The sequence below is a fragment of the Lepus europaeus genome, chromosome 7 (assembly GCF_033115175.1).
Source record: "Lepus europaeus isolate LE1 chromosome 7, mLepTim1.pri, whole genome shotgun sequence".
NCBI lineage: Eukaryota > Metazoa > Chordata > Mammalia > Lagomorpha > Leporidae > Lepus > Lepus europaeus.
In genome coordinates, this window is record NC_084833.1 from 130,414,590 (window position 1) to 130,439,728 (window position 25,139).

The following is a 25,139-nucleotide window of genomic DNA, read 5'->3' on the forward strand; positions in this document are numbered from 1 at the left end:
GGGGCAATCTGTGAGGGAGGCCTGTGGGTGTTCAGAGGACTTGTAGCTTCTGGATACAATCCATTCACTCTAGAGGTGCCCCAGCTCCAATCTGGGGTTACTAATGGCACCTTGTCTGGGCCATGGGTCTCAATCACTGCTATGTAAAGTTCAATGAAATGGCACAACTAGTACCGCCCCATGTACAGATGCTTAGATGTCCACACACTGGCACTAGAGGGTAGCAAGTAGAGTGGCACGATGTCATCCACTTGGACCCCTGAGGCAACTCTGCACCCTTCCTGGATATAGCCTTGCAGGCTTTGAGCAAGGGAGCATTGCTGCAATTGATCTGAACTGGCATGGTGGTGCTGGTGGGGAACAACTGAGAGACCTGCTGTAGCAAATACATTGCCATGGCTCGAGTGCCAAGTCTGCCACAAAATGGCCCTAAGTATCATGCTGCGCAGCCTGAACCTCCAGTGCTCCATGGTGCCATTCATGTAAGGGCCAACTTCTATGAATGAGTGTTGAGTTTTCACCAGCAAGGCCAAGGTCATGGCCTCAACCTGTAATCAGGCACTGGTGTCTCAGTGTTTTGGGAATTGGCGCTTTGCAAGTTCCTTGGCAAAGCAACAGCAGCCCCTGTCATCTGGGCAATGTTCTCTGCAGTCTACAGGCTGTGACCCCATGACACCTGGGTATAAGCAATGTGGACAGCAACACCAACTCAGAGGTACCCCTGTTGATAGAGCCCATCTATGACCAGGACTGTGTGGACTGTGCCCTAAATACTTTTGGATTATAGTGGCTTTTCCCCCCATAACCTCCCTCCCAACCTCAACCATCTCAAGTTCCACTCCCTCTCCCATCCCATTCTTCATCAAGATTCATTTTCAATTATCTTTATATACAGAAGATCAACAGCATATACTAAGTAAAGATTTCAACAGTTTGCACCCACACAGAAACACAAAGTGTAAAGTACTGTTTGAGTATTAGTTATACTGTTAATTCACATAGTACAACACATTAAGGACAGAGATCCTACATGAGGAGTAAGTGCACAGTGATTCCTGATGTTGACTTAACAAATTGACACTCTTGTTTATGGCATCAGTAATCACCCGAGGCTCTTGTCATGAGTTGCCAAGGCTATGGAAACCTCTTGAGTTTGCCAACTGTGATCTTATTTAGACAAGGCCATAGTCAAAGTAAAAGTTCTTTCCTCCCCTTCAGAGAAAGGTACCTCCTTCTTTGATGGTCCGTTCTTTCCTCTGGGATCTCACTCACAGAGATCTTTCATTTAGGTCATTTTTTCCCCCAGAGTGTCTTGGCTTTCCATGCCTAAAATACTCTCATGGGCCTTTTAGCCAGATCCGAATGCCTTAAGGGCTGATAGCCTAAAATATTGTTGATATTCATTCAGCAAACATTGTTGTATACCTGCTAAGAGCCAGGTTCTGTCCTTTATTCTAGAGGTACAAAGAAAATCAAGACATGATTCTTGTCCTCAAGAACATACATAAAAATGTATTCTCATCATCATCATCTCTGTTCCCACTTTCACTTTAACCAGGTAAGGTTAAGAATATCCCCAGGAAGTTCCTTCATATTGGCTACAGTCTTTTCTTATCAATATTTTCTTTCCAGTAATGCTGATCACACAACAAAGTGTGCATTTCTTGATCAGTTGAAAAGATTGCAGATAAATCAAGATTTCTCAGTTATTATTAGATTAATCAGAAAAATACCATCTGCTTAAAAGTTAAACAAAAAATACAATCAAAGATTCCTCTTCTTGTCCAATCTAAGGAACATTTGTGATGCAGTAAAAATTTATCTTGATTTCTCCCCTTGGTATAATCTTCAGTTTCAAATGCACCTCAACATCAAGTTTTTTCTGTTCCAGCATTTACCCCAGGACTTCCTTTAGAGTTAACAGCTTCTTCCTTTTGAAAATTTTAGGTGATTCCCAGAAAATTATTCCTTCCATTCTGTTAGCTAATTTGGCATGGAAGCATACTCACAGGAAAATGGAGCAAGCAGGAAGAGAAGGTACCCACCATTAGACTGACCCACTTGGCTGATGGTGGGGCTTTAGTCAGGAAGCCAAAGCACATTGTTCAAGATAGTTTAGAAAGCTTCACCTATAATTCAGACCATGAGACATCCAAGGAGTAGGAGTGATGAAACATGGAGAAGAGACTCAATGGGGCATGTGTTTGATATAGCAGTTAAAATGATGTTGCTTGGGATTTCTGCACCCTATAGTGGAGTGCCTGGATTTGAGTTCCAGCTATGCTTCCAATTCCAGCTTCCTGATATTGCAAATTCTGGGAGGCAGCAAGTGATGGCTCAAGTAGTTGGGTCCCTACCACCCACATGGGTGATCTGGATTGAGTTTGGGGCTCCGGACTTCAGCCCTGGTTGTCACAGACATTTGGGGAGTAAACAAGTGGATGGAATATTTCTCTCTCTGTCTCTGTCTCTGTCTCTCTGCCTTCCCAATCAATCAATTAATCAATCAATCAATCATTTTAAGAAAAGACAATCAAGGCAGATGACTACTGGAGATTGACAACATATGAGTCAAGCGCTAGCAACAAATGGATAGTCAGAGTCTCCTTACAATGCTTTCTCAGGACCTACCTATACATTAAAAATAAGTAGGACATGTCCATTTAATTTGCTTTTTAATCATAAATAGCTGCATATCTGAATGGAATTCTTGATAATGTTGGATGAGAGTAGTAATAAGGTGACAACTTCCATCTCACCAAGGTTGAAACTGAATATATAAATGTCTTTCTCCAATTGTCAGTAACTATTGTAAGAAAAAGAAATCTCTCTTCTTTGAAATTATAACTAGACATAGAAAAAACACTAAGTTACTATTTGAATTGTGAGACTTTAAGTATTTCTCTGAATCTTAGAGAGATCCCAGAGTGTTTTCCCCTTATCAAGCTGTTACAGACCTTGAATTTCTAGTCTGCTTCTACAGGATGACTAGTGATGACATGAATCCCTTTCTTGTATTTATCGCTAATTCAATTACAATCATGGGTAAATCATTTTACTGAATCTGTCTTTAATCTCAAGATAAGAAGGTTAAACTGTGATTTCTAAGGTTGTAACTCTGGTACACACTGAGCCATTCTTTTTTAATTTTTTTTTTATTTGAGAGAGAGAGAGAGAGAGAGAGAGAGACTGTTGGTTTACCCCTAAAATGGCTGCCACGGCTGGAGTACACCGAGCCAAAGCTAGGAGCCAGGTGCTTCCTCCTGGTCTCCCGTGTGGGTGCAGGGCCCAAGCACTTGGGCCATCCTCCACTGCCTTCCCAGGCCACAGCAGAGAGCTGGACTGGAAGAGGAGCAACTGGGACTAGAACCTGGCACCCATATGGGATGCCAGTGCTGCAGGCGGAGGATTAACCAAGTGAGCCATGGTGCCAAACCTCACACTGAGCCATTCTTACCACAGGAAATAGAAGACTGGATGTTATCCTTCCTTAACATTGGTGACTAAATTGTTTTTCTTTTTTTAAATTAAACTTTTATTTAATGAATATAAATTTCCAGAGTACAGCTTATGGGTTACAATGGCTTCCCCCTCCCAAAATTTCCCTCCCACCCACAACCCTCCCCTTTCCCGCTCCCTCTCCCCTTCCAATCACATCATGATTCATTTTCAATTCTCTTTATATACAGAAGATCAGTTTAGTATATATTAGGTAACGATTTCAACAGTTTGACCCCATATAGCAACACAAAGTGAAAATAAATACTGTTGGAGTACTAGTTATAGCATTAAATAAGAGTGTACAGCACATTAAAGAAAGAGATTCTCCATGGTATTTTTTTAAAAATTAATTAATTTTCTATGACATTTCCAATTTAACACGAGGTTTGTTTATTTCATTTCCAATTATCTTTATATACAGAAGATCAATTCAGTACATAATTAGTAAAGATCTCATCAGTTTATACCCACACAGAAACACAAAGTGTAAAAATACTGTTTCAGTACTAGTTATAGCATCTCTGCACATTAGACAACACATTAAGGACAGATCTCACATGGGATGTAAGTACACAGTGACTTCTGTTGCTGATTAACAATTTGACACTCCTGTTCATGGCGTCAGTAATCTCCCTAGGCTCTAGTCATGAGTTGCCAGGGCTATGGAAGCCTTTAGAGTTCGCTGACTTTGGTCTTATTCCGATAGGGTCATAGTCAAAGTGGAAGTTCTCTCCTCCCTTCAGAGAAAGGTACCTCCTTCTTTGATGGCCCCGTTCTTTCCATTGGGATCTCACTCCCAGAGATCTTTCATTTAGGTCTTCTTCTTTTTTTCTTTTCCATGGTATATTGGCTTTCCAAGCCTACAATACTCTCATGGGCTCTTCAGCCAGATCCGAATGCCTTGAGGGCTGATTCTGAGGTCAGAGTGTTGTTTAGGACGTCTGCCATTCTATGAGTCTGCTGTGTATCCCACTTCCCATGTTGGATCTTTCTCTCCCTTTTTGATTCTATCAGTATTAGCAGATACTTGTCTTGTTTGTGTAATCCCTTTGACTCTTAGACCTATCAGAGCCGTCAATTGTGAGCTGAAATTGATCACTTGGACTAGTGAGATGTCATTTGTACATGCCACCTTGATGGGATTTTATTGGAATCCCCTGGCACATTTCTAACTCCACCATTTGGGGCAAGTCTGATTGTGCATCTCCCAAATTGTACATCTCATCCCTCTCTTTTTCCACTCTTAAATTGAAAAGGGATCACTTTCCAGTTAAAATTTAAACACCTAAGAATAATTGTGTGTTAATTACAGAGTTCAGCCACTAGTACTAGAACAACAAGAACAACAACAACAACAAATACTAAAAAGGATAAAGTATTACATTGTACATCTAGAGTCAGGACAAGAGCTGATCAGGTCATTGTTTCGTATAGTGTCCATTTCACTTCCACAGGTTTCCCCTTTGGTGCTCAGTTGTCGCCGATCAGGGAAAACAAATGAAATTTGTCTCTTTGGGACTGGCTTAATTCACTCAGCATGATGTTTTCCAGATTGCTCCATCTTGTTGCAAATGACTGGGTTTCGTTGTTTCTTACTGCTGTATAGTATTCTATGGAGTACATGTCCCATAATTTCTTTATCCAGTCTACTGTTGATGGGCATTTGGGTTGGTTCCAGGTCTTAGCTATTGTGAATTGAGCTGCAATAAACATTAATGTGCAGATGGCTTTTTTATTACCCAACTTAAATTCCTTTGGGTAAATTTCAAGGAGTGGGATGGCTGGGTTGTATGGTAGAGTTATGTTCAGGTTTCTGAGGAATCTCCAGACAGACTTCCATAGTGGCTTAACCAGTTTGCATTCCCACCAACAGTGGGTTAGTGTCCCTTTTTCCCCACATCCTCTCCAACATCTATTGTTGGAAGATTTCTAAATGTGAGCCATTCTCACCGGGGTGAGGTGAAACCTCATTGTGGTTTTGATTTGCATTTCTCTGATGGCTAGTGATCTTGAACATTTTTTCATGTGTCTGTTGGCCATTTGGATTTCCTCTTTCGAAAAATGTCTATTGAGGTCCTTGGCCCATCTCTTAAGTGGGTTGTTTATTCTGTTGTTGTGGATTTTCTTGATTTCTTTGTAGATTCTGGTTATCAACCCTTTATCTGTAGTATAGTTTGCAAATATTTTTCCCATTCTGTCGGTTGCCACTTACTTTCCTGACTGTTTCTTTTGAAGTACAGAAACTTCTCAGTTTGATGCAATCCCAAATGTTAATTTTGGTTTTGACTGCCTGTGCTGTTGGAGTATTTTCCAAGAAGTCTTTGCCTGTACCTATATCTTGCAGGGTTTCTCCAAGGCTCTCTAATAATTTGATGGTTTCAGGTCGTAGATTTAAGTCTTTAATCCATGTTGAGTGAATTTTTGTGTAAGGTGAAAGGTATGGGTCTTGCTTCAGGCTTCTGCATGTGGAAATCCAATTTTCCGAGTACCATTTATTGAATAGACTGTTCTTACTCCAGGAATTGGTTTCAGATCCTTGATCAAAAATAAGTTGGCTGTAGATGTTTGGATTGATTTCTGGTGTTTCTGTTCTGTTCCATTGGTCTACCCATCTGTTTCTGTACCAGTACCATGCTGTTTTGATAACAACTGCCCTGTAGTATGTCCTGAAAACTGTTATTGTTATGCCTCCAGCTTTGTTTTTGTTGTGCAAGATTGCTTTAGCTATTCGAGTTCTTCTGTGTCTCCATATGAATTTCAGCATCATTTTTTCCAGATCTGAGAAGAAGGTCTTCGGTATCTTGATTGGTATTGCATTGAATATATAAATTGCTTTTGGGAGGATAGACTTTTTGATGATATTGATTCTTCCAATCCATGAACATGGAAGATTTCTCCATTTTTTTGTATCCTCTTCTATTTCTTTCTCTAAGGTTTTGTAGTTTTCATCGTAGAGATCTTTAACGTCCTTGGTTAAGTTTATTCCAAGGTATTTGATTGTTTTTGTAGCTATTGTGAATGGGATTGATCTTAGAAGTTCTTCTTCAGCCGTGGCATTCCCTGTGTATACAAAGGCTGTTGATTTTTGTGCATTGATTTTATATCCTGCTACTTTGCCATACTCTTCGATGAGTTCCATTGGTCTCTTAGTTGAGTTCTTTGGGTCCCCTAAATAAAGAAACATATCATCTGCAAAGAGGGATAGTTTGAGTTTTTCCTTCCCGATTTGTATCCCTTTAATTTCTTTTTCTTGCCTAATACCTCTGGCCAAAACTTCCAGAACTATATTGAATAGCAGTGGTGAGAGTGGGCATCCCTGTCTGGTACCAGATTTCAGTGGAAATGCTTCCAACTTTTCCCCATTCAATAGGATGTTGGCCGTGGGCTTTTCATATATTGCTTTGATTGTATTAAGGAATTTTCCTTCCATACCCAGTTTGCTTAGAGTTTTCATCATGAAAGTGTGTTGTATTTTATCAAATGCTTTCTCTGTGTCTATTGAGAGAATCATATGGTTTTTCTTCTGCAGTCTGTTAATGCGGTGTATTACGTTGATTGTTTTGCGAACGTGGAACCATCCCTGCATCCCGGGGATGAATCCCACTTGGTCTGGGTGGATGATCTTTCTGATGTGTTGTTGCATTCTATTGGCCAGAATTTTGTTGAGTATTTTTGCATCTATGTTCATCAGGGATATTGGTCTGTAATTCTATTTCAATGCTGCATCTTTTTCCGGCTCAGGAATTAAGGTGATGGTGGTTTCATGGAAAGAATTTGGGAGGATTCCCTCTTTTTCGATTGTTCTGCATAGTTTGAGAAGAATTGGAGTTAGTTCTTCTCTAAATGTCTGGTAGAACTCAGCAGTGAATCCATCTGCTCCTGGGCTTTTCTTTGTTGAGAGGGCCTTTATTACTGTTTCAATTTCTGTGTCAGTTATGGGTCTGTTTAGGTTTTCTATGTCTTCCTGGCTCAATTTAGGTAGGTTGTATGTGTCCAAGAATCTGTCCATTTCTGATAGCTTTCCCTGTTTGCTGGCATACAAGCCCTTGTAGTACTTTCTGATGATTCTTTTTATTTCTGTGCTAAAGTCCTTAGATGTAGGATGAAATGCTCTGTAGATATCTGTTAGATCCATTTGGGCTATAGGGTCATTTAAATCTACTGTCTCCTTGTTCATCTTCTGTCCTGTTGATCTGTCTATCTCTGAGAGTGGAGTATTGAAGTCCCCCAGTACTATTGTATTGGGGTCTAAGTCTCCCTTTAAGTCCCTTAACAAGTCTTTTAAATAAGCTGGTGCCCTGTAATTAGGTGCATATACATTGATAATCGTTATATCTTCCTGTTGAATGGATCCCTTAATCATTATATAGTGGCCCTCTTTGTCTCTTCTAACAGTTTTTGTGGTAAAGTTTACGTTGTCTGATATTAAGATGGCTACGGCTGCTCTTTTTTCATTTCTGTTGGCGTGGTATATATTTTTTCAGCCTTTCACTTTCAGTCTTTATGCATCATTTTTGGAAAAATGAGTTTCTTGTAAGCAGCAAAAAGATGGGTTTTGTTCCTTAACCCAATCAGCCAATTGGTGTCTTTTAACTGGACAGTTCAAGCCATTAACATTCAATGTGACTATTGAGAAGGAGTAACTTTGTCCTGTCATTTGCCAAAGATTTTTTCTAATATATGGTTTGAGACTCCTGTGATCTTTTGCTGTGAGGTTTCCTTCCTTTACCTTCTTTCATATTGGTGACCGTGTTTCTGTGTTTCTGTATGTAACACATCTTTAAGCATCTTTTGCAGGGCTGGATGAGTGGTGACAAATTCTTTCAATTTCTGTTTGCTGTGAAAGGTCTTAATTTCACCTTCATTCACAAATGAGAGCTTTGCAGGATATAATATTCTGGGCTGGCAGTTTTTCTCTCTTAGTACCTGGGCTATATCTCGCCATTCTCTCCTAGCTTGTAGTGTTTCTGAAGAGAAGTCAGCTGTGAGTCTAATTGGAGATCCTCTGAGAGTAATCTGGCATTTCTCTCTTGCACATTTTAGGATCTTTTCTTTGTGTTTCACTGTGGTGACTTTATGACGTGTCATGGTGAGGATCTCTTTTGATCATGTTTATTAGGGGTTCTATGAGCTTCCTGTACTAGGATGTCTCTGTCCTTCTCCAAACCTGGGAAATTTTCTGCTTGTATCTCACTAAAAAGGCCTTCTAATCCTTTCTCCCTCTCCATGCCTTCAGGAACTCCTAGAACCCGATTGTTGGATGTTTTAATAGTATCCTGTAGATTCCTGACAGTATTTTTTAGATTTCTGATTTCTTCTTCTTTTCTTTGATTTGACTGTTTCCTTTCCTGTTCTCTGTCTTCTAATTCCGATATTCTCTCTTCTGCTTCACCCATTCTGTTTTTAAGGCTTTCTAATGTGTTTGTCATTTCATCTATTGAGTTCTTCATTTCATTATGGTTTTTTGTCACTATCACAGTTTCATGTTCTACTAGTTGTTTCATTTCATTTTGATTCCTCCGTAATATTTCATTTTCACGAAAGAGATTTTCTATCTTATCCATTAAGGATTTCTGTAGTTCAAGAATTTGTTTTTGAGAACTTCTTAATGTTCTTATCAATTTTTTGAGATCCGCTTCTTGCATTTCCTCTATCTCTTCATCTTCGTAATCTTGGATTGGGGTGTCTTGTTCATTTGGGGGCGTCATAGTGTCTTCCTTGCTCTTGTTGCCTCGGTTTCTATGTTTTTTGTTTGGCAGTTGGCGATAATTTATGGTTTTTTTTTTTTGACTGTGGTGTTTTTTTCTCGTTATACTATGTCTCTAAGTGGGCTGTCTGCTTTGATGGATCCTTAGAGGCTGTGATGGGTGTGGCCAGAGAGCTCCGCTTGATTCTTTGGGTTTAAGTCTGTGCAAAAAGCGACTCACCCAGATTGTTCTCTCCCTTGCTCCTTGCTGGATTGCGCTCTCTCTCTCTCTCTCTCTCTCTCTCTCTCTCTTTGGCTCAGTTGGGAAGTTATTTGGTACAGGTGAGTGGAATTGAAGGTAGTTGAAACCTGGCCTCTGTGAGTATTCGCTTGATCTACCCCTGGGACCACACAAAGAGTTTATGCAGCCCTCAATGTGTTTTCAAATTTCACCGAAGTTCCAAGGTTACTGAGTTTGTGAACTCCTTGGCGGTGCTTTACATATGTAAAATGGTGCCTGCTCTTTGTTTTGCTCAGAGGCCTCTGCTTTTCCCCCCCAGTGTCTTGGGTTTCTGATGCCTTTGTCTTACCTCCTGTTGGTTCCCTTGCTGGGGAGATTCTGAGGCTGGTCTCCCGCAGTTGGGTTTCCACGTGGTGGGCTCCCTGTAGGTCCTCTGTGTCACATCCACTATATCTGGAAGCATTTCCTCTGCAGTTTTTTTCTTGAATCTTTTCCTGAGGCTACAGTACTCCACTTTTATGAAACTTTATTTTCCCAATCTAGGGCACACGTCCTCACTATCCGCCATCTTGGCTCTGCCATTCTACATTGTTTTTCTTAAATCTCTAACAAGTTACTTTAGAAGAGAGGATAGGAGCCAGCATTGTGGTGCAGAAGGTTAAACCATTGCCTATAGTGCCAGCATCCCATTTGGGTGCCAGTTCAATTCCTAGCTGTTCCAATTGTGATCCAGTTTCCTGCTAATGCACCTGGGAGTGCAGTTGAGTATGCCCTAAGTGCTTGGGCCACTGCACCCATGTGGGAGACTGTAGGGGGCTCCTGGCTCCTGGCTTCAAACATCCTGCTCTGCACATTGCAGCCATTTGGGGAATGAACAGGAAGATGGAAGTCTTTCTCTATGTCTCTCCCTCTCCCACTGTAACTCTGCCTTTCAAATAAATAAATATAATAGGGGCCAGTGCTGTGGCATAGAGTATAAAGCTGCCACCTGCAGTGCTGTCATCCCTTATGGGTGCCAGTTTGAATCCCAGCTGCTCCACTTCTGATCCAGCTCTCTGCTATGGCCTGGGATAGCAATAGAAGATGGCCCAAGTCCTTGGGCCCCTGCACCTATGTGGGAGACCCAGAAAAAGCTCCTGGATCCTGCCTTCAGATCAGCACAGCTCTGGCCTTTGAGGCTGACTGGAGAGTGAATCAGTGGATAGAAGATCTCTCTCTCTCTCTCTCTCTCTCTCTCTCTCTCTCTCTCTCCCTCTCTTTCTCTCTCTGTGTAACTCTGACTTTCAAGTAAAATAAATAAATCTTTTTAAAAAGATGTTCAAATAAATCTCTAAAAAAAGATGATAGTCTTTCAAATATAAGAAAATGACTAGCTTTTCTCATATGTAATCTAATTTAAATGTGGACAAATAGAGTAGTATATGTGATTCCACAAGGCTCCACACACTTCCTGAACTGGAAGCCAATTTATGATATAATGAATATCAACTGGGACCCTTTTCTAAAACTCCAAAATTTGATTCTGCTAGAACTATGCTTTCCCATGGAGAAAAATGTTTCATCTGAAAGTTAGCCATGGGTACTTTCAGAAGAGATTTATCTGCAAGTATTTGAATGAGCAATCTCAATCAATTTAGGATTACTATTTTATCAATAGGAGAATACTAGAGGGTAATTATATTTCAGATAATATGAAAGAAATAAGATGTTTAATTGTAAAACAGTATTTGCTTTCAACACTTATTTTTTAAATCTTTTATTGGTATCATTGAATTTGGAAAATAGAAGCTGCCTTTAGCAATAATTCATAGCCATGTGACAGCTTTATTCAATGTTAAGTGGAAGATTGGGGAACCATACACACAAACCTAGAGACTATTTTCAGAGCCTCAAAATCAACAGGATTAGATTGGAAAATCCAAGGGTCTAGCCTTGTAGTGCATAATCCCTTAAGAATAACAATTTAAAAAGTTAAGATTAGAATGAAGAGTAGGCCAGTGCTGCAGTTCAATAGGCTAACCCTCTACCTGCGGTGCCTTCACACCAGGTTCTAGTCCCGGTCAGGGTGCCAGATTCTGTCCCGGTTGCCCTTCTTCCAGGCCAGCTCTCTGCTGTGGCCCAGGAGTGCAGAGGAGGATGGCCCAAGTCCTTGGGCCCCGCACCCCCATGGGAGACCAGAAAAAGCACCTGCCTCCTGGCTTTGGATCAGTGTGGTGCACTGGCCACAGTGCACTGGCCGTGGCGGCCATTGGAAGGTGAGCCAATGGAAGGAAGACCTTTCTCTCTGTCTCTTTCACTCACTGTCCACTCTGCCTGTGGAAAAAAAAAAGAATGAAGAGCAGCTTGAGAAGAACTTAGCAGGAACAGGGATTGATATTTCATTACTTTGAAATCACTTGTAGTCTCCATATGAAAATGGAGTTCAATTCCCAAATCAGAAGCCAAATAGTAACATGGGGCTTGACATTCGGGAAGTGCCTTTGCCTACATCATAATCTGTAGCCTGCACTGTAACACTCTATGAAGAAGTTACCCTTGGTTCTCACAATTCACACAAGAATATAATTGTGGCTCAGAGCGCTCAAGTACTTAACAAGGCAAACCCTGGTGAGTGGCAGAGGAGAGAGCACTACAAGTTCCCCAGTTCCTACAGCCACCATCTCACAGTCCTCATAGTTAACTCATGTTCTTAAGTCCCCATACACTTCCCACCCTGGTCTGGAACAAATCTTCTAACAGTGGGTTTTCTATATGTAGAAACCAAATCCAAAAATAGATAGAAAAGTGAAACAATGAATTCAAAATATTCTGCATGTTACCCTGCCAAAAGACTTATGATTTAAGCTGCATATATTTACATTCTCTTGTCCTGTAAAGATAGCAAATCATATAGCCAAGGAGTCGTACAAATTAGAACTGTTACTTAGAACCAAAATAATGCTTTGATTTATTGGTTATAGCATTAAGATTCCTGCTACAGATTCTTGAGATATTTTTGTTTGAGGAGTTCTTTATTTCTAAAGTACTCTATTGGATTCATAGAGGATTTAAGACACACTTTGATCAAACATCACTTACCCCAAAATAAACATTATTAATCTGAGTAAATACAAATGTTCTATTTTAGAAAAGAAAAGGAAGAAAGAAAAAGCACACATGGTGTGCATTGCAGTTTTTACATACTCTTGCACTTGATATAAGAAACTTCACTATTCTGTTCATCATGTGTTCTTCATTTATTAAACAATGGGAGAAAGGGTTTCAGATGGGATTTCCCAATTCTGTAATGAGAAGCTTCTCCTAGCTACCTCCTGCCAAACCTTGCAGTGACATCTGTCCCATACCTATAACAAAGGAACAAAAGAATGAACCACTGGTATTTTTTTGTTCTACTTAATACTATTGGTTGAACTCTGTAATTAACACACAATTATTCTTAGGTGTTTAAATTTAACTAAAAATTATCTCTGTTAAATATAAGAGTGGGAATAAGAGAGGGAAGAGATGTACAATTTGGGACATGCTCAAGCTGACTTGCCCCAAATGGTGGAGTTAGAAATGTGCCAGGGGATTCCAATATAATCCCATCAAGGTGGCATGTACCTATGCCATCTCACTAGTCCAAGAGATCAATTTCAGTTCACAATTGATGGCTCTGATAGGTCTAAGAGTCAAAGGGATCACACAAACAAGACTAGTGTCTGCTAATACTAACTGATAAAATAAAAAAGGGAGAGAGCAATCCAACATGGGAAGCGGGATACACAGCAGACTCATAGAATGGCAGACGTCCTAAACAACACTCTGGCCTCAGACTCAGCCCTTAAGGCATTCGGATCTGGTTGAAGAGCCCATGAGAGTATTGTAGGCATGGAAAGCCAAGACACTCTGAAAAAAAAAAGAGACCTAAATGAAAGATCTCTGGGGGTGAGTTCCCAGTAGAAAGAATGGGCCATCAAAGAAGGAGATACCTTTCTCTGAAGGGAGGAGAGAACTTCCACTTTGACCATGACCTTTTCTAAATAAGATCAGAGTCGGCGAACTCAAAAGGCTTCCATAGCCTTGACAACTCATGACTAGAGGCTCGGTGATTACTGACACCATAAACAAGAGTGTCAATTTGTTAAGTCAACAACAGGAGTCACTGAGCACTTACTCCTCATGTAGGATCTCTGTCCTTAATGTGTTGTTCAATGTGAATTAATGCTATAACTAGTACTCAAACAGTATTTTACACCTTGAGTTTCTGTGTGGGTGCAAACTGTTGAAATCTTTACTTAATATATTCTAAACTGATCTTCTGTATATAAAGATAATTGAAAATGAATCTTGATGTGAATGGAATAGGAGAGGGAGTGGGAGATAGGAGGATTGCTGGTGGGAGGGAAGTTATGGGGGCGGGGTGGAAGCCATTGTAGCCCATGAGCTGTACTATGGAAATTTATAATTACTAAATAAAAGTTAAAAAATAAAAACAAGTGATATTTTTCTCTTTGGGACTGGCTTAATTCACTCAGCATGATGTTTTCCAGATCTCTCCATCTTGTTGCAAATGACTGGGTTTCATTGTTCCTTACTGCTGTATAGTATTCTATGGAGTACATGTCCCATAATTTCTTTATCCAGTCTACTGTTGATGGGCATTTGGGTTGCTTCCAGGTCTTAGCTATTGTGAATTGAGCTGCAATAAACATTAATGTGCAGATGGCTTTTTTATTTGCCAAATTAATTTCCTTTGGGTAAATTCCAAGGAGTGGGATGGCTGGGTTGTATTTTAGGGTTATGTTCATGTTTCTGAGGAATCTCCAGGCAGACTTCCATAGTGGCTTAACCAGTTTGCATTCCCACCAACAGTGGGTTAGTGCCCCTTTTTCCCCACATCCTCTCCAGCATCTGTTGTTGGTAGATTTCTGAATGTGAGCCATTCTCACCGGGGTGAGATGGAACCTCATTGTGGTTTTGATTTGCATTTCTCTGATTGCTAGTGATCTTGAACATTTTTTCATGTGTCTGTTGGCCATTTGGATTTCCTCTTTCGAAAAATGTCTATTGAGGTCCTTGGCCCATCTCTTAAGTGGGTTGTTTATTCTGTTGTTGTGGATTTTCTTGATTTCTTTGTAGATTCTGGTTATCAACCCTTTATCTGTAGTATAGTTTGCGAATATTTTTTCCCATTCTGTTGGTTGCCTCTTCACTTTTCTGACTGTTTCTTTTGAAGTACAGAAACTTCTCAGTTTGATGCAATCCCAAATGTTAATTTTGGTTTTGACTGCCTGTTCTGTTGGAGTATTTTCCAGGAAGTCTTTGCCTGTGCCTATATCTTGCAGGGTTTCTCCAATGCTCTCTAATAATTTCATGGTTTCGGGTCGTAGATTTAAGTCTTTAATCCATGTTGAGTGAATTTTTGTGTAAGGTGAAAGGTATGGGTCTTGCTTCAAGCTTCTGCATGTGGAAATCCAATTTTCCCAGCACCATTTATTGAATAGGCTGTCCTTATTCCAGGGATTAGATTTGGATCTTTGGTCAAATATAAGTTGGCTGTAGATGTTTGGATTGATTTCTGGTGTTTCTATTCTGTTCCATTGGTCTATCCATCTGTTTCTGTACCAGTACCATGCTGTTTTGATAACAACTGCCCTGTAGTATGTCCTGAAATCAGGTATTGTGATGCCTCCGGCTTTGTTTTTGTTGTACAGGATTGCTTTGGCTATTCGAGGTCTTCTGTGTCTCCATATGAATTTCAGCATCATTTTTTCCAGATCTGAGAAGAAGGTCTTCGGGATCTTGATGGGTATTGCATTGAATGTATAAATTGCTTTTGGGAGAATAGACATTTTGATGATATTGATTCTTCCAATCCATGAGCATGGAAGATTTCTCCATGTTTTGGTATCCTCTTCTATTTCTTTCTCTAAGGTTTTGTAGTTTTCATCGTAGAGATCTTTAACGTCTTTGGTTAAGTTTATTCCAAGGTATTTGATTGTTTTTGTAGCTATTGTGAATGGGATTGATTTTAGAAGTTCTTCTTCAGCCGTGGCATTGCCTGTGTATACAAAGGCTGTTGATTTTTGTGCATTGATTTTATATCCTGCTACTTTGCCAAACTCTTCAATGAGTTCCAGCAGTCTCTTAGTAGAGTTCTTTGGGTCCCCTAAATAAAGAATCATATCATCTGTAAAGAGGGATAGTTTGAGTTTTTCCTTCCCGATTTGTATCCCTTTAATTTCTTTTTCTTGCCTAATAGCTCTGGCCAAAACTTCCGGAAGTATATTGAATAGCAGAGGTGAGAGAGGGCATCCCTGTCTGGTACCAGATTTCAGTGGAAATGCTTCCAACTTTTCCCCATTCAATAGGATGTTGGCCATGGGTTTTTCATATATTGCTTTGATTGTATTAAGGAATGTTCCTTCCATACCCAGTTTGCTTAGAGTTTTCATCATGAAAGTGTGTTGTATTTTATCAAATGCTTTGAAAATGAATCTTTACATGAATGGAAGGGGAAAGGGAGCGGGAGGGGGGAGGGTTGTGGGCGGGAGGGAGTTTATGGGAGGGGGGAAGCCATTGTAACCCATAGGCTATACTTTGGAAATTTATATTCATTAAATAAAAGTTTAATAAAAAATAAAAAAAATAAAAAAATAAAAAAAAAAGATTGTGACAGTGATAACAGTAAGGCATCAAGTCAAACAATAACACCAAAAAAATAGAAGCAGGGTGGGAGGGGGAAATAATATAATATCTATATCTTTAATTATAGTTCATGACTGAGTAAACTTCATTTAATGTGGCTCCTATTTCTTAGGAATAAGTTTAAAGTCAAACCATTGCAGCTTACTAATAAGCAAGAAATCAGCTCATCTGCCCATTATTCTTCAACAGTCCCCAAGGCATCCTGTCTCTCCTTAAATAAATAAATCCAAGGCAAGATGAATGGATGGTTCAGAGAAAGAAAATATTTACAAAGGATAGGAAATGAAAATTAATGAATTAATTCTTAAAATAAATAGGTTAATTTGTTATAAAATTATAAATTAATTATAAAATTAAATTTTAAAAAACATCTATATACAAATCTCAAAAACAATGTTGTATAGCTCTTTATTCATTTAATAGTTCCATTTACTTAAATTAAAATTTACAATATATTTCCAAATTTTTGGCATACTTAAAATTAGTCACAGAGCTAACAGACAATTCAAATCATCTGTTAAGTACTTTTTAAGCAAGTAAATATCTCAAATGCTATAGAAAAGAAATCATTCATTGTCTCAGTCTAGCCTTCCAGAATGGTAACTTCTAATACCTATCACCCTAATAGTCTACCAAAACCTCTTTCAGCTTTCACTAAGCACATTTTCCTCCAAGTCCGTATGGAACAGTAATGATCGACGTTTCTGTCTAAAAAACCCTTTGCTGTTCTTAATCACATCTACACAATTAATTTTTCACCTCATTTGGTATTTTTTACCAGGCTTGAGCCATATTAACTTCTTTAACTTTATGACTTCCTTTTCCTTTATTTTCTATCATTCGGATTACTTTCTAACACTCTGCATTCTTTAAGTTTTTAAGGTACATTGGCCACCCATAAACTGAAAAAATACAGACCACAGTCAGCTGGTGAGGACTTTTTTTTCTTTTAATAGCAATGAATTACTGACTCATATTTAGCTTGTAAGCAATTTTTTCTTCATTTCTTGTGTTGAGCCCAATCCTGTACTTACATTGCAATGGACATCATACTTCTCTATAGAATTTGTATTCTCTAGTTGTAAAACCAATTTTATTTCTAGCTTGGAGGATCTCATGTAATTTGAGCATCAATAAAATCTGATGAACATATGCAATGTTCCCTTGCCCTATAAAGATAACAAATCATGTAACCCCAAATTCTATCCACTCGCCTGTTATCCCTTAGTAGGTAATTGATCTGCAGAGGATTATTTAGGTTCTTGACTCAAACTTTCTCCTCTTTAAATAGTTCCGCCAAACTAGCCAGAAATGGCCACTTCATTTAGAAAAATATCAATTGATCCAAATTTAGGACTTTCCATTACCTACATAGTTGAGCCCTCCCTCATACATCATCCTACTTTTTTAAAAACTCTTCTACAGCATGTTCTATCTTGCAATTTGTTTTCATTTTACAGATGAAATACATGCTTCATCTTCAATTTTCCTTTAAATACACTGATATTCTCTTGCCTTTTGCAGATATTTACAATTCACATAGCATATCAAATATGTCTTAATCTGTCTTTTCATTCTAAAAAATAAGTTTACATTTTTGAGAAAAATTGAACCTTAAACCAAAGGATAAACTACATTATACATTTCAATTTCAAGTAGAACAATGAGGAAACTCTGTAATACTGTGTGGATATTAATCAAGTGGCAAAGTTTATGTGCTATATTGCTTTTTTCACTTATAATTTAAGCACAAGCCAACAGGCATCCCATAACACTACATTTTTAATCTACTAGGGGCATTTTGGAGAATTGGGGAAGGGGCTCTTGAGACATGAAGATACAGAGAAAAAATGCCAGCAAAAATGAGAGGTACACAAGCCAGGCACATGTGGGTGTATAATTCTGAGCAGGTCATGGCCACCCACTGTCTCAGTGGGCCTCGCTGGCTTCCTAAGCTCGTAAGTTCTGTTTCAAAATCACAAAATCTTCTGACACATTAATTTATAGGTATATTTTTAAAATATCCAAATCACCATATGTCATAAGATTCATTTTAGAATAATTTTGCTTTCTTAAATATTATTTTTCTAGGAATCAGTGACAAGCAATATATCATTCACCTTTACTTATATGTAAAAGGCCCCAGGGCTTTTGTAATACTCTGGGCCCAGGCTTTTCTTTTAATTTTCTAAAGCCACTCCACTGTGCTGGTGCCAGATATGACCAGGTCTTTAGAAGCTAAGCCGCACTAACAGATTACATAGCAACACACCTTCCTATATGCTAATTTATATCAACACACAGTGATTGAGTTGACTGAACACTTCAATCCCATATCTAAGGAAACCATGTAAATATAATAAAAGTGGGTGGTCTTTAAGGCATATCTCCTGCAACCTATGACTTACTGAAATGTTTTTCTTCATCATGGAAACAATGCACTTCCTTTTGGTCCAAATAGAATGGAAAGACATTCCATATGCTCCACAAGCATCATTCTTATCACTTACTCTAGGTTTCTTATCCTGAAACCTGCTCTAAGAAAACATGTTATCTAAACAAAAACTTCACAAGAGGATTTCTTATTTTTAGGTTGCTGCAAAATCTCCCCCTTCAAGTCTCCAAACATACTTGGTCATTCCTCCTTTGTTCTACAGAGCCCTTTGAACATGCCTCTATTCTAGTATTTATATATACCATTTGACAATTACCTAATGCATTTATCTCCCAACTATATAGTAAACATCATGAAACAGTGTCTGCTGAATTTTATAATTCCAGTACCTACTACAGTGTCAGGCACAAAATAGGTATTTAATATTGCATACTTGGTGTGAATGAGATTTTAAAATGTTCTATTTTTCTAATTTGCTATGTCCTAAATGACCTCTAACAGTTTCACTGTTTCCCCCTCTATTCAGATACACCCATTTGTTCAACTACCACCTTCACCTCCTTCAAGTCTTACCCTAAAGGTCACTCACTTCCTCTGAGAAAGCCCTGTCCCATTTGAACAATTGCTTACCCACTCTGTGCTCTGACAGTATTTTGCATTCCCCTATCATGGCACTTGCCTCACTCTCTTACCATTGCTTAATTATCCATGAGTCCTGCTGGATACACACATACATTTGCAAATCCATTTTCCAGTACTACTAAAACAGAATCCATAAGTAGTGCTTAAAAAAGGTTTGCTGGGTGGATGACCATCAGTCACCTATGCTAACAGCATTATCAGAGTGAAGAATATTTGAAATAGACAAGTAGGAAGGACACAAATTTTGTTATCACCATATCATTCTTAATATCAGCAGAGTTATGATGCCACATTACATAACAACACAATACTGCATTGTAAAATAAAATAATGTATTTTGTTTAAAATCACCATTTCCTAATATGTCTACTAGTCTGCTTCCTATATATGAGCCAAGTTTCTAGGATTTTTAGGAAATTTCAACAAAAGGAAGAATTTTAGCTTGATATTTATCTTAAGAGAGGATTTGTGTTCAATTTTTCACAAAGTAGGCTCACATGAATTACAAAATTCTTGGAGTGGGAAATGTGTCACATCATTCAATTAAAATAAAAGAAAATAGATGTAAGACACTTGGGGACCTAAGGTCATCCATAGCTCCTGGAAACCTGATATAATGCTGAAGTCCCAGGGGCGGGAGCCTGTGGCTGAGCTCCAGTAATAGTACCAGGAAAGGGGCAGACTCTGACTTCAGTGGAACAGCTGCATGTAAACAGGTGGAGGTCAGGTTCTACCCAATCAGCAAAAATAACCATGGAGACTCAGACTGGACCCACAGTGACATTCCTTGAAGTACAACCTCACCTTTAAAGATGTGTTCCATGGATCTGGAAACAACAGGGTGTTTCTTTTTTTTAACTTTTATTTAATGAATATAAATTTCCAAAGTACAGCTTATGGATTACAATGGCTTCCCCCCCCCCATAACTTCCCTCCCACCCGCAACCCTCCCCTTTCCTGCTCTCTCTCCCCTTCCATTCACATCAAGATTCATTTTCAATTCTCTTTATATACAGAAGATCAGTTTAGTATATATTAAGTAAAGATTTCAACAGTTTGCCCCCACATAGCAACACAAAGTGAAAAAATACTGTTGGAGTACTAGTTATAGCATTAAATAACAGTGCACAGCACATTAAAGACAGAGATCCTACATGATATTTTTTTAAAAATTGATTAATTTTCTATGCAATTTCCAATTTAACACCAGTTGTTTTTTTTTTCATTTTCAATTATCTTTATATACAGAAGATCAATTCAGTATATACTAAGTAAAGCTCTCATCAGTTTTTTTTTTTTTTTTTGGACAGGCAGAGTGGATAGTGAGAGAGAGACAGAGAGAAAGGTCTTCCTTTTTGCCGTTGGTTCACCCTCCAATGGCCGCATCATGCTGATCCGAAGCCAGGCGCTTCTCCTGGTCTCCCATGCGGGTGCAGGGCCCAAGGACTTGGGTCATCCTCCACTGCCTTCCCGGGCCATAGCAGAGAGCTGGCCTGGAAGAGGGGCAACCGGGATAGAATCTGGCACCCAACTGGGACTAGAACCTGGTGTGCTGGCGCCATAAGGTGAAGGATTAGCCTGTTAAGCCATGGCACCGGCCAACAGGGTGTAACCTGTCAGTTAGTGATAGTATTGAACTTCTGAAAAAATGTAAATAATGATTCAAAACTTTAATCATCCCACTCAAAAGCCACCAAGAAACTTTCAGTTATTCACACCATACAGAAGTTCATATATGTTACCAGATATGTAAGTCAAAAGAAGATAGTCACTTACTTTCCAATGTACCAGCGACAGGGAAGAGGATGTATCACCATCCAATGTCAAACTAGTACAGATGCTCCCCATATCCAACATACAATCTTCACTGAAACAGATGGGCCCCCCAGCTCTCACCCTAGCCCTTTTCTCTTTGTGCCCAGGCTCTTGGAAAATGGAATACCTCTGGAACTTCCAACTTCTCACCTCTAACTCTTTTACTCTACTTCCCTTTGGCTACCATCCCAACTACTGCAATGAGCCACCCCTTCCAGGGTTTCCAATAACCTCCTCTCAGCCAAATTAAATGGCTTCTTCCCTGTACTAATCATTTGGTGTCTTTGCTCCAAAAAGCCAGTCAGCAGAGTTCACCATTATGGATAAGTTCTTGATGTGATATCTGTGATGATCAGTTGTCAGTACATAGTCACAATGTGTCATTGATACAGTTAAAGGCACAATTTCAAAGAACATAAAATCATACCTTTCTTAGGCTGAAAATTAATTTTTTAGAGGAAATTGGGTCTTTAGAATACTTAATCATGGCCATCCTTGAGGTGGATATAGGTGAGATATGGCCTCAGTGTTTGATTTTTTTTCACATATTTTTGTTTTGTTAAAACCCACATAAAGTTTTTTAGGAAATGTCACATAAGAGTTTGATTTCCTACTTCGTTCAAATACACATGTGGCAATATTGTGCCCATGTTCCTACATGGCAACAACAGGTAGAGCTAAATTACAGCTTCCCCCTTTAGATAGTACCTGCTTTCCATTTATCAAGTCCCAAGTGTCAGTGGCCATTTTCAATGGCACATGTGGTGTTGGGGATTTTTTCTTGTAGTAGGCTTATGAAGGAAAAAAAAAACTCACATCCTGTGTCTATCAAATATCAAAGTATGAATGATCAAGAAACTAAGAAATTCTTCTAATGCCCAACAAGCTTATTTAACCTGTCTGTTCCTGTTTAAATTGTATAAATTAGAAAATTCACATATGAGGATAATTGAAAAAGTTCATGGAAAATGGGATTGAGAGACAACTTTATTTTGGTACAAACAATTTTGAAACTGATGCATATGAATAGTCCTCAAAAATGCACATCATAAAAAATTATACATGGAATTCAAAATATTTTTTTGCCAAAGTAAACTTTTTAATTCTGTTTTCCAAGACATGTATGAAGTCCTTTCATTACATAAAGGTGAAATTATCCACAGAAATTCACCTACATATCATTTCTCATTACTTAAAGTTACAGAGCTATTAGCTCTACTGTCCATGCCTCCCTACTAGTTTTAACATCCATATTGCCAAAGCTGTTTTTTACAATTCCTGATCTTGAAATGGGACTTCTTTCCCCCAACCATTGGATCTGCTTAGCAATTTATGTTTACAAATTTCACAAATAAAAAGAGAGAAGTACTCCTTTGCCATCCACAGGAAGCCAAGAAACATAATGTACAGTGCTAATTACAACTGCATAAGGAGGTAGCTGTGTTCGCTGTGCAGGAATGAAGGCATGATTGAAGACGAGCCTTAGAAAGTGTCACAGAGATTAATTCTCAGCGGTTTTGAATAGAAGAAACATTATGTGCCAGTAGTTTGGAGACTGCCCATGAGGCACAAAGAAAAGAGAAATGTGCATTTGTCTGGGCAAAGTAAAGAATACAAGATGGGAGTATCAGAAAAATAAATGTGTGTGTGCATGTGTGTGTGTGTGGTGATAGCAGAGGTAAGGTGGTTTATAAGAGAACCCAGCATGATTCATTCCCGAAGCCCATATATGCATACTCCCTTTCTTCCTTTGTCAGGATTCTCACATCTAGAGGTTTGTATGTTGTGAAGGCTGAGGGGCCAGTAGTTTCTGGAAGTAGCTACTTTGTACATGTTACCTTGTTTTACAAAAAGAAAAGGTGGCATGATCAGAATGACACCTTGCTCTCATAACAGAGTAATTCATGCTGTTATGTATAAAGTTAGACTGAGGAAAGGTCATGGAAAGATGAACACGATAGAGGACAACTGAGAGTAGTTTGTATAACGATTATGAAAGTAAGAATTAGAGGGGCCGGCACCGTGGTGCAGTTGGTTAATCCTCCGCGTGAGGTGCCAGCATCCCATGTGGGCGCCGGTTCTAGTCCTGGCTGCCCCTCTTCTGATCCAGCTCTCTGCTGTGGCCTGGGAGAGCAGTGGAAAATGGCCCAAGTGGTTGGGCCCCTGCACCTGCATGGGAGACCAGGAGGAAGTTCCTGGCTCCTGGCTTTGGATCAGCGCAGCTATTTGGGGAGTGAACCAATGGAGGGAAGATGTTCTTTCTGTCTCTTCCTCTCACTTTCTGTAGCTCTACCTCTCAAATAAATAAATAAAATATTTAAAAAAATTAGAAAAACAAAAGAGGATCACTAGGAATTTTAGCTTTTGTATAATTGTATTAGAAAAAGAAAATTCCTACACTAATCAATCAATTTTATGTTACAAAAAATAAGATGCACCAAGATACCATAAAATATATTTAAAAATCCACATGGATGAACTACAAATTTTGAAGATTGATTTCTTTCAGTTTAAGTCCTACAAATGTTTTAAATAAATTTTAAATAAAATGTTCTTCATATATTTCCACAGCTATCACAGGGCCTGAAATTTTTTGACCAACAAATTATATTTTTAAATTTTTAAAATTTTCTTTTATTTATTTACTTGTGAGGCAAACAGAGGACAGCTTCCACTAGTTCATTCTCTAAATGCTCACAACAACTAGGATTTGGTGAGGGCCAAAACAAGAGCTGGGAACTCAATCCAAGTCACTCACAGAGAGGCAGGAACTCAGTCACTTGAACCATCACCGCCGAATCCCAGGATCTGCAGAAGTAGGAGGTTAGAGTCAGAAGCCGCAGTTGGAAATGAACCCAGGTACTCTGGTGTGGGATGCAGGCATCTTAACCAGAAGGCTGAACAGCAGCTCCCAACAAATATTTAGAACCAATAACCTCAATTGTATATATCTCCAGCCTCAATGATAATATAAAATGCCATTCATCATATGCTTGTCGTAAGGCTGGGAAATAGAGTTTATGCTACTTTACCAGGCACATTAGCTTGGAGCCAGATCTGAAGTAAAGCAGCTAAGACTTGAACTGGTAATCCAGTATGGGATGCCAGAGCCAGAGGTGGCAGCCTCACCTGCTGTGCCACAATACCAGCCTCAGTAATGAGAGTTCTGAATTGATGTAGACCCTTAACACAAAACAAATATGCTAAGTCTCATGAAAGAAGAGATTTTTTCTGTTTCCTTTACTGTCGCCTTTCATAATTTTCTTCTCATGAAAGAAGTTCATCAGGTTGTCCCCAAATTATTTTTTTATTTTTATTTTTTAAATTTTTGACAGGCAGAGTGGATAGTGTGAGAGAGAGAGAGACAGAGAGAAAGGTCTTCCTTTGCCGTTGGCTCACCCTCCAATGGCCACCGTGGCTGGCGCACTGCGGCCGGTGCACCACACTGATCCGAAGGCAGGAGCCAGGTGCTTCTCCTGGTCGCCCATGGAGTGCACCATCCTCCATTGCACTCCTGGGCCACAGCAGAGAGATGGTCTGGAAGAGGGGCAACCAGGACAGAATCCGGCACCCCGACCAGGATTAGAACCCGGTGTGCTGGTGCCGCTAGGCAGAGGATTAGCCTGTTAAGCCACTGCGTTGGCCCCAAATTATTTTTAAAGCATCCGATAAATATCAAAAACTTGTCTAGGTATTGAAGATACAGTAATGAACAAAACAACTACTCTCTTCTTATGGAGCTTTGATGGTGGAACATGGACATGGAGACAGAAAATAGTCATTCAATACATGAAGGTGGAATATGGCCAGTGGTGATATCAAGACTGACAACACAAGACAAGGTGGTAGAGAACAGTGGTGGCTGAAGGTGATCCTACTTTAGCCTGGAGGTTCAGACACATCTCCCAGCAATGACATGTGTTCAGGGATCTGAAAGGAGTGGAGTCAGCCATGAGCATATCCATCTAGAGTGTGCCAGGTAGTGGAGGCCTTCCAGGCCAAGGATGCACACGCACATCCACACACACAGGTAGTGAGCGTGATGCAATCAAGGAAGCTCCAGGAGGCTAAAGTGAATGCAGTGGAGGAAAGGAGGTAGAACATGATCCAGGCTAAGGTAGCTAAGGCCACTTATGCAGAGCAGAATCTTACAAGGTTAAGTTACTGGT